This window comes from Pelecanus crispus, chromosome 2 (assembly GCF_030463565.1).
Source record: "Pelecanus crispus isolate bPelCri1 chromosome 2, bPelCri1.pri, whole genome shotgun sequence".
In the NCBI taxonomy this organism is placed as follows: Eukaryota; Metazoa; Chordata; class Aves; order Pelecaniformes; family Pelecanidae; genus Pelecanus; species Pelecanus crispus.
In genome coordinates, this window is record NC_134644.1 from 78,245,160 (window position 1) to 78,256,139 (window position 10,980).

Consider the following 10,980-nt stretch of genomic DNA (forward strand, 5'->3'; position numbering starts at 1 on the left):
GGAGTTCTTTAGTGTAAAAGAAAGTCAGACCCTGAGCCAATTGCTGCTTTTGAGTACATGAAATCATCAATCAGTATAAATAATACAAGTTCAGTAAGTAATATGTGAGGATAAATTAACTTTTAATATCATAAAAACAGATTAAGATTCTCCCCCTTCCCCTTCTCAAGCAGGAAGATGAGTAGCAGAGTATGTGGAATAAAAGGCACTTTATTTACCTGGAAGTTTTGTAGAGAATGAAGCCTCAGAGAGGTGTTTGCTGGTGACGGACTGTCTTTAAGAGGAATCTTACGACCCCCAACAGAGTGTGAGGAACTGACAGTAGCCCCTTGTGAAGGGTTTTCAATTAGGACCAGGCTTGATAGAAACAGGACTTGCAGTGGTTTATGCCACTGGCTAAATGCTCCCTGGCTACCCTTCATACCTCCCTCTTTCATAGCGGAGGGTCCAATGACATGTTCTTCGGCATGAGATGGAAGAAGAAAATAGATTAAACTGTTCAAAGGTTGGTGGTATGATGTTCTGAGCCATCAGTGACTGCTGCTGCTCCAGCCTCTTTGCAGGCTACTGCTGTTTTCCTGCAGGATGTCACGCTGGAGTCTACATACCTCAGTGACAACTCCAGCATTATGCCCAGATAACTGATTGTCTCTTTGTTTTCAGAATATTTCTTGTTGTCTGCGAAGAGGAAAAGAAGACAAATACGCGATTCTAGAGTAGACGCCCTTGTATGGTTGGCTGCTTAGGGTTTCTATAAAATGTAAGTTGTTCAAAATGAACTATAACTGCCTATTTATAAGATTTTTAACTGTTTTTCTACATGCAGAGCTTTATCAAATTGTATTCAAGCTCATAATCAAAATATTTAATACTTTTTAGTAGTAGGCACACATACAGTCTATGTATCTTGGTGAGATGGCAATCAAGGAAGGGTGGTTTGGTTTTTATCACATAGACCAAGCCTTCATGGAAAAACTAACATGTTTAGTTTTGTTAAACTATTTGAGGTACCTGAGCTTTTCATTGAGAACGTCAGCACGGAGAATTAATTTCTCCCTGACTGAATGCCTAAAGCTACAGTCACTGATTTGGTCGTTTTTACCCAAGGATTAGATAAGAAATATAGATACGTAATACTTTTCTAGCACACTAAATGTGCTAGAAACACGTGTTTCACAAGATAAGATTAAATTCTCACTACAAAAAGAGCAACTTTTCTCATTGAGAATCATGATTCCAAAATCTCTGATAGCTAATGCAATTTAGAGCAAACTGAAAGGGCAAGGACACAATTACTGCTCCTAAACCAGAAATCTCTGCTTGGCAACTATTTGGACACATAGGGAGAACAACAGAAAAGCTGATAAAACTATACAGGCTACAGGCATCCAAAAGAAACTCCAAAGGTCCTACCACAGCCCCTCTTCCTATCTCATGAAGGGGTAGTGGTAATAAATTCATTTAACGCAGTGCTTAATATGCATGATGTTTTGATGTCTTTCTCCACCAAGCAGGAGTTAAACAGATTGCTCACAGTGAGTTGGAAAAAGCTAGTTTGGCTAAATCATTGCCTAGCCAAATTAGCTATATTTAATCACTGTTGTCTGCAGTCCTCTCATTTTTTGTCTCTTTTCAAAAATACGGTTATAGCCATTTCCAAAGAGATCCTAGACAACTCTCTGTGTTCAGGGGAATGATGGCATGCTTCTCTGCCAGCTTTGGCCTCCTTGATGACTTCATCTTGTTTGAAGATTTGTCTTTTCTCAGGTTCTGTGACGTTATTCTTTCCCATTTGTACTGGGTTTGCGTGGCAAGGTTTTGGTAGCAGGGGGGCTACAGGGGTGGCTTCTGTGAGAAGCTGCTAGAAGCTTCCCCTATGTCCAATAGAGCCAATGCCAACCGGCTCCAAGACAGACCCACCGCTGGCCAAGGCTGAGCCAACCAGCAACGGTGGTAGCGCCTCTGGGATAATGTATTTAAGAAGGGAAAAAAAAAACCCACTGGGACACAAACTGCAGCTGGAGAGAGGAGTGAGAATATGTGAGAGGAACGACTCTGCAGACACCAAGGTCAGTGCAGAAGGAGGGGGAGGAGGTGCTCCAGGTGCCGGAGCAGAGATTCCCCTGCAGTCTGTGGAGAAGACCATGGTGAGGCAGCTGTGCCCCTGCAGCCCATGGAGGTCCACGGTGGAGCAGATATCCACCTGCAGCCCGGGGAGGAGCCCACGCCGGAGCAGGTGGATGTGCCCAAAGGAGGCTGTGACCCCGTGGAGACCCCACACTGGAGCAGGCTCCTGGCAGGACCTGTGGGCCCGTGGGGAGAGAGGAGCCCATGCTGGAGCAGGTTTGCTGGCAGGGCTTGTGACCCTGTGGGGGACCCATGCTGGACCCGGTCTGCTCCTGAAGGACTGCACCCCGTGGAAGGGACCCACACTGGAGCAGTTCATGAAGAACTATAGCCTGTGGGAAGGATGCATGTTGGAGCAGTTCATGGAGGACTGTCTCTTGTGGGAGGGACCCCACGCTGGAGCAGGGGAAGAGTGTGAGGAGTCCTCCCCTGAGGAGGAAGAAGCAGCAGAGACAACGTGTGATGAACTGACCACAACCCTCAATCCCCATCCTCCTGCACTGCTCGGGGGGAGGCGGTAGAAAAATCGGGAGTGAAGTTGAGCCTGGGAAGAAGGGAGGGGTAGGGGGAAGGTGTTTTAAGATTTAATTTTTATTTCTCATTATCCTAGTCTGATTTGACTGGTAATAAATTAAACTGATTTTCCCCAAGTCGAGTCTGTTTTGCCCGTGATGTTAATTGCTGAGTGATCTCCCTGTCCTTATCTCGACCCACAAGCTTTTTTGTTACATTTTCTTTCCCCTGTCCAGTTGAGAAGGGGAGGGATAGAGCAGCTTTGGTGGGCACTTGGCATCCAGTCAGGGTCAACCCACCACACCGTTGCCTCCTTCTTTTCCTGCCTTCTTTGTCCATGAGTGCTTTCCCTTCCCTCTCCTTGGTTTCTAGAGAAATGTCCCGCTATGTTGTGTCTTTGGCCTTCTCACCGTATAGCCAAATGCTTCCTGAGTACTTTGTGAAGCTCTTGCCTCCTCAACACTGTTCTTTACCCTCTAGGTTATGGCGTGATCCCTTGTTTTAAAGTGTGTGACTTTACGTTTGACTTTGATAAAATGTCCATCTTACCAAGGAATGAGCACCCTCTAAAATATTTGCCAATCTGACGACCTTTGCCTTATTCATGAGTATGACTATCAATAAAAAGGTGTAAGTATTGACAGCTCCTTCTGAGAGCTCCTCTCACTGCAGACCGGTTGCTCCCTGTCAAGTAACATTTTGCAGTGCAGAACGTGGTGTGCCCTGCGGTCCCTGATTCACGCAGCAGACCCAGGTGGGGTCTCCCAACCAAGCTGCTCTCATGCTCTTAAGTTAAGTGGGTGACCTGTTGGCCTCCAGCCAGTTGACAGATTAAGAAAAAGAGACCTGGCTAGGCACCGTCTCTCCTGCAATATATCCTAGGTCCTGCGGCAGGCACGTGCAGGTTGCTGGACTCAGGTACCTGCTTTTAGATTGCTTCTCCCTTTGTCTGTATGGATAGACACCCTGGCTCCCCCAGAGCACGTGCATGTCTTCATGCCTTTCTGCCTTCGATGTTTCTTTTTTTCCTCTCACAAATTCTTGTGCTCTACTGCACACCATGCCTGGTTACGTTTCTTCTTGCCTTACCCTGCTGTTCCCACCTTTTCTATTTTACAAACTATTTTCCTTAACTGTCTCCAAACTTTCTTCCTACCAGTGCTGTGCTGTTCCTCTGGCGGTGTGTAGTAAAGTCTTGTCTGTCTGTATACCTATTCCTTTTGTGAACCCAAGGGAACCACGACCAGTAAGTTATTTTTCTTTGTGTCTTGGATGGGTGTGTCATGTACGTGAAATAGAAAGGGGGTTGAATGTTAGCCCGATTTAGAAAGAATCACAATGAGTATTTAACATGTTTTTTTAAAATCTATTTCATTTATCACATGATATCTAGAGAATTAACTTTATAATCCATAGAACAGATAGTGTAATACAACAATTTCTCAATTAATATTCTTCCGTAGCAAAAGAAGGGAAATACTGAGAAGTATGGGTATAAAGATGTAAGACAAAGCAGTAAGATGAAGAGCTAAAAATAAAGAAAGAAGCTGTTGGCTTGGCAGGAGCTAGGAAGAAAAAAGTCCTTGTACTAGAAGGGCAAAATAGTAGATTGTAGGACAGAAGAGCCAAGTTTGAAGGGAGTGAAGTGCATAAGGAAGGCATTTGTATTTAAATCGTAATGAGCTAGCTCCCATTTTAAAGAGTGGCTATTTGTTTTATTTTTGAATCTCTGGACATTCCTCTTTGCTTCTGTGAAACCATAAATACTGCATTTGACAACAGCTGTTACAGGGAAAAGAAGTTCATTCCTGCTCCAGAATATCCAAATCAGATTATGTGACATACTGAAAGTACAAAACAAACATTAAGTAATGGCAGCACTGTCAGTTGGAATTACAGTACTCCATAGTTTTGGGTCTTCTTTTCTAAAGGGAGGTGGTGTTGCAGTTCAGAAGAGAAAAATGACGGGAAAAAACCCGCTCTTATTGGTCCCCTAAATTGCAGCTGGCTTCGAAAGAGCAACATCAGAGTCCAACTTTTCTTTGGGTGGATATTGGAGTATGCTGGTTATGAGCCACCAGAAGGGTACAGGGCAGATCAGGGAGAAAGTGCTGATTAAAAAATAATTAAAACCAGTTTTCTTGCTCTACAGCATGTGGAGTTGGCCAGAAACTATGAGTGAGTAACACTGTCTACTCAAGTGGTTTTTGGTTTCTTTTTTCCTAATCTTCCTTCACCTTCTGGATATCTCAGGACATTTTAAAATTCTGCTCGTGCCTGCAGCCCCTGTTTCTTGCACTTCAGGTTGGTTTTATTTAGGGGATGGTGAGAAATCACAGGGGGTCTGTAATGTGTCAAATATCACAATGGACCAGCATTCGTACTGGCAGATAAAAGCAGCTGCAGGTTACTTAAGAGGGTGTGTGCAGTGTAATGGAAGAGAATTCAACCATGGAAAAAAATAGCCTCCAGTATTCCATCATTAAGAGGAACACATTAAAGCAGCTGCAGAATTAATAGACAGGAAATTCTTTCTTTATGATCCATGAAATCTTCGATCTATATTATCCTATTCTTCCTAACAACTTCTAATTGCATAACTGAATTTCTCTGTTTATTAATTTTGCAGCATAGTGACATACAATTGAGAGTAAATTGCCTGAAAGCAAAATTCTGTTTCATTCGACTGAACCATAAGAATTGGAGGACCATGGAGCACGTAGCCTTTCCAGCAATTATATATTCCTTTCCTGCAGTCAGTGGAGAGAGCAACTATTGAAACCAGGGTTTGTGGCCACGGTGGTCAGAGTCCCACAGAGATAGTGGTCGGCTGACACAATGAGCATACGGTTCCTCCAGAAAGAAGAGCGCCCACTTGCCATGAGATTGCTCTTTCCTTACTGCTGTGCCATTTTCTAGGCTGTCAAACTCATAACATTTTGTGGGTGGCAAAATGATGTCATTTTATTCAACAGCTTGTAGTAATTTCCACTCCCAGCCCTTCATGAGAGGTACAAATTACCAAAGAAAAAGGGCTATAAGCTTACAGATGGCAGTATCACTTTTCTTTTCCATTGAGATCACAATATCCTTCTTTCTAGCTGAATGACAATTGTGCTGTCGCTAAAATTACATAATGCTACGTCCCCTGAGGGGGTTATAGTTTGGGATTCAAAGGACAGCTGTCAAAATACAACATGCTCTATTCTGAGTTTGGAAGTCTCTTAGGGGGTTGTACATATGAGTTTTTCTTCTTTTTTTGGTGGATTATAGATAGAATTAACAGTGGAATGCAAATGACAAAACTACATTTACATGGCAAGTTAAATGATACACCTGAGATACACATGACACACTAAAATAACTAGTGTTTGCTGTAAATCATGAGGGCCAAAATCAGGACTAACACAAATGGCAGCACTATACTGACTCAGTGGAGTTTGGTAGCCTACAGTAAAACTCTTCTTTTTTTTCCTTTGTTTTGTGTACCCCATACAATGTGCAGTAAAAGCTGCTCTGATTTTCCAGGTTTTGTCTGATGTCTCAAAGTCAGCTGTGCTATAGTACCCTCCATTGCTGTAGACTGGCTCCAGGTGCCTGCCAATTATTTTGAACAAGCATTAAACCAAAGAGTCTCCGTGCAGTCTTTGAATGCGATTGGAAAGGAAAAACCCATATAGCTTTCGATTTCCCCAAGCAAGAACAAAAAAAAAAGAGGATGAAGTTTGGAAAAAGCATCTTGGTTTGGACAAGTGTTGTGGTTTAGCTCTGGTAGGCAGCCGAGCCCCACACAGCCACTTGCCCACTCCCCTGCAGTGGGATGGGGGAGAGAATTGGAAGGATCAAAGTGAGAAAACCCCTGATAAAGACAATTTAATAGGTAAAGCAAAAGATGTGTGCACAAGCAAAGCAAAATAAGGAATTCATTCAGCCATCTCCGGGAAAGCAGAGCTTCATCATGCGTAACAGTGACTTGGGAAGACAACCACCGTAATGCCAAATGTCCCCTCCTCTCCTTCTTTCCCCCAGCTTTTATTGATGACTGCGACACGATATGGTGTGTCATATCCCCCTGGTCAGCTGGGGTCAGCTGTCCCAGCTATGTCCCCTCCCAACCTCTTGCCCACCCCCAGCCTGCTCGCTGGCAGGGCAGCGTGAGAAGCAGAAAAGGCCTTGACACTGTGTGAGCACTGCTCAGCAATAGCTAAAACATCCCTGTGTTATCAACACTGTTTTCAGCACAAATCCAAAACACAGCACCGTAGGAGCTACTACGAAAAATATTAACTCCATCCGAGCCAAAACCACTACAGTAAGTTAAATATGTGGCCACATTTCCATTTGAAGGAATGGAACAGAATAGAGCAATCTTTGAGGGCCACAGCAGCTCCTGAAAGGTTATTTTTATTCCACCTAAAACTGAGCATCACAAAGAAGTGTGTACATGTCATTTTCACAAGATGAACAAGATTTAGTTAAAACATTTCTAAATGGCAGAAGGCAGCAAAGCTCAATATGGCCAATGCAGGTCTTAAAACAGTAAACCTGGAGGCTCAGCTTTTCCTGTTCAAATGACTGCATTTGCTGGGCTGGAATTTCTTCTCTCTAGCAGCTGCTTGTTTTCCCCCACTGCTTCCAGATATTAGCATCCTCTGCTGACACAACTTCAGCTGCTGTCATAAAATACATATCAGAAAGAGGAAACTGAAGAAAACAAGCCTGGTTCTAGTGAAGTCCTTGCAAAGGGGGAAAATACAAGTGAGGAATGAGAAGAGGAGAAAAATAGAGGAACAAAGCTGCTTCTAAGGGGTCATTTTCCCCACCTGCAAATAGTCCTGTATTACTTGAGTAGTACAGAAGAGAAAAAAGCATGGCACAGAGGTGTGTGGGTCAGACTTTGGTTTGCAGAGCACGTATTTCTGGACTCTATCACGTATTTCTGGACTCTATCAAGCAGGGCAGTCACTTGCTGTAGATTGCTTTCGTTGCCAGTAAGCAAATCACATTTAAAAAAGCCCCCAAACGACTGAATGCATACATAATATCATCTTTTCACGTCAGGGCCACAGAAGGGAAGTAGTTGTCTGCAACATGAATAGAAAGGGAAACATCTGCAAAATAGTCAAACTCTTAGATAAGATGCTAATCCCGTTCTAGGGATGCATTTAACATCGGGGAGAAGGTGGCTAAGATGTACAGACATCAAAAAGCATTTGCTGCTCAGCTGTGTGAATGGATGAGAGGATGATTGCTTTTTTTTATTTGCCAGTCCAGTTTGTGCAGAAGATTTGTGGGATGGTGCTCATGAATGAATGGGATCTGTTGGCTTGTTTAGTCTAGCAGAACAAAAGCTGAGAAAGGATGCCACTGCTACCTCTAAGTACTGTCAGAGAGGAAAAGAGTACTTCATCTAAAGGACAATGCTGGCACAGGAACGCCCTGGTATGAACGAGCTATAAATAAATATAGGCTGCCTGTGAAAAAAGTTCATAATCCTAGGCAAGGAACTAACTTTCAGGGTAGTGTAGGCAAAAAACCTCTCACTTCTTTTAAAACAGAGCTAAGGCAGTTTACAAACAAGCTTGTACGATGCTATTATCTGGCAGAACAAGGACTAAACTCCGTGACCTCTGAGGTCCTTCCCAGTCCTAGGCTGCCTTGGTCCTACGAAATGTTTACATCAGGCCTATGCAGTGCACAGCCTGCCTGACCACACGCTGCCCACCAAGGACTTTCTTTGGCCAAGCACATGTTGGTAAATAACTTGTCTGCACTGTTTCACCTCTGCAGGCCAAAGCATCTGCCAGGAACGAGCTGGTACCTCTTAGCCAGTGGGAGCTGATTGCCTGGGGAATTAAGAGGTGGTGGGCTGGGTTTGGGGCATCAGGATTATTCCTCTGCAAAGATTTTGGGATTATTTGTGCTTCCAGAGGTGAGGTCAAGAGCATTGAGGAGCTTGGCAAATGGTGTACATGTACAAGGGCTGTACGATTCACTGGGCGTCGTCACCAGCAGTGACTGTTGACATCCAAGGATGAGCCTGTCTTGCTGATAAACAATGCAGGCTAATTGCTGTCTATTGGCAATTTTTTCTTGATTAGGTGGTTAGTTTAGGAGAAAACTCCTGCTGATGAGCAGGGACGGATTATCCTTGGGAAAACATCTGGAGCACGGGAGGCGGAGGCTGGATGGCTGGAGAAGCAGGAGGCCAGGTGACGTTGGCGTGATGCACTGGGGGATAGTAGGGGTGCAGAAGTAAGGAGGATTACAAGGTGGAAAACTACAGTGAGAGCGAGGGAATAGGGACTGTGCTGGTGACTGGCTGAAGTCTTCTGCATATCACCCCCTTATGCGATGTGCCTTCACCTTGTGTGATGGGGCATGAGTACGGCTTGGGTTGTGCGAAACCTTTGTGGGTGTTCTTCCAAGTAAACTTAGAGAGACACCAGTTACCACCAGGCTACCTGCAAGGCTACTTCGACCGGTCTTCTCCCCGTCTTTGCTGTGTTCCCAACGCAGTCAACAGAAACAGGAGGATGAGAGCTAAACAGAAAGTTTATCACCTCGAAAGGCAGAGGGAGCAGAGAGCTAAACAGAAAGTTTATCACCTCGAAAGGCAGAGGGAGCAGGGAGCTGGGGTGAGGTGGTGGACAGGGTGATTGAGTTTTCATCAAGATCCAAATCAGCAAGCAGGAAACGGTAATTTACGTAAGCAATATTAATCTTATTAGCATTCTATGGAGAGGAAAGAGGTATTCTCAGAGAAAGTTTTATTCTTATTGGCAGTTCTGACCTAGCAGTATTTCTTGTTAATTGACAAGAGCTTAACCGTAATCTGTACCGGTTCATCTTGGGAATGGTGAACCATTATACTCATCTTTCTACTGAAAGTGATGCTATATTTCTGTCATTTTTATGTGGTCTGTATCTTAGATGGAAACCACAAATTCACACATTTATTAAAAATTATTTCAAAATAGCTTTTAATTAATCTATTTTTAATTAAGGTAAGAGGATCATTAATTTAATTAAAAAGTCTATTTTTAAGTGTGTTAGATGTACAGAGAAAAAGCAGACCAAAAATACACTTGTATGGAAAAGAAACCAGCTTGCTTAACGAGAGGAGGTACTTTCTGTGGTTAGATAACCCACCTGGTTGTATCGGGACACTGGTCTTCAAGGTCTGAGAATTAGTCATTCTAACCCTTTCTGATACTACCTTTTTGCTTAAGGGGGTCTGTTGGTATTTTTTCGTATGCTGAAGGGGGGAAATAATCTGCACTTGTCTTTTTTTTTCTTTTTTCTTTTTGAATTCATGATTAGTCAGTCACTTAATTTGAAGGGCACAGAAATAAACCTTGTTTAAAGACAAGGTTACTGCTGTCAAAAGATAGATTTTTACTTAAATTTTTCTTCTGGTGATTAGCTACTGTTCTGGGTGCTCTAGGTTTGCCTTTTTTTCTAGCTCGGCGATAAATGTAGTTTGAGTATTTTGTAATTGTTTCACATACGCATAGTAAGGATTTTTGGAAGCCTGGTTTGGAGGCAGGTAGTAGCTTTCAGAAGTAATTCAGATTTTTGAAAGATCTCTCTGATTTTCATTTTTACTTTTTTTTTTTTTTTTTTAAAATAGGTGATTTTTGTTGGCTCTGATGATGGCCCTTGCAAAGACGCAGTAGTATACGAGTGAGCTGAGCGACCAGAGCCAGCTCTAAGGGGAAAGCTGCCCAGGCAGCGAGATGGGTGTTGCACGATGTGTACACGGGCAGTGCAGCGAGCTCCTACCTGGCATTCATCCTGCGGAAGAGGTAAAGTAGCATTCAGAGAAGGGATGATGCGGGGAAGGAGGAGTCTGGAAGACATGGTATGAAGTGAAGCCTACCTGTCTGGACACATTAGTGCACTTGACTGCAAGCAGCGGCTTGCCAGAGAGGGGAACGGTGCCAGGCTGAGCCTGTCTTGCTGGGCGTAAGCCTTGATGTCACACCAGCACAGAGCTCTGCAGAGGTGGGCGTGCGAGGTACAAAGGCCAGCCTGGTGCGCCCGTGTCTGCGCGTACGTGCTGATTTATTTAGTCACCTGACGTTTTCATCAAAACGCGCTTTCTCGTTAAACTAGGTGAGCTGCTGATTTTTACCCGCTTTGCCACCCCAAACTCACGGACTTGCAGTAAAAATCTAAAGTGAAATTAATTAGATTTGGAGCTATTGGAGAAACACAGCCCCCTCTCCCGCGTTATATCAGCCTGCAGCTATCTCATACTGATTATCTTTTATTATTATTTGCTACTACTATTATTAATATTGACTGATTCTTGTTACACTGCCGCGACTCAAGCAT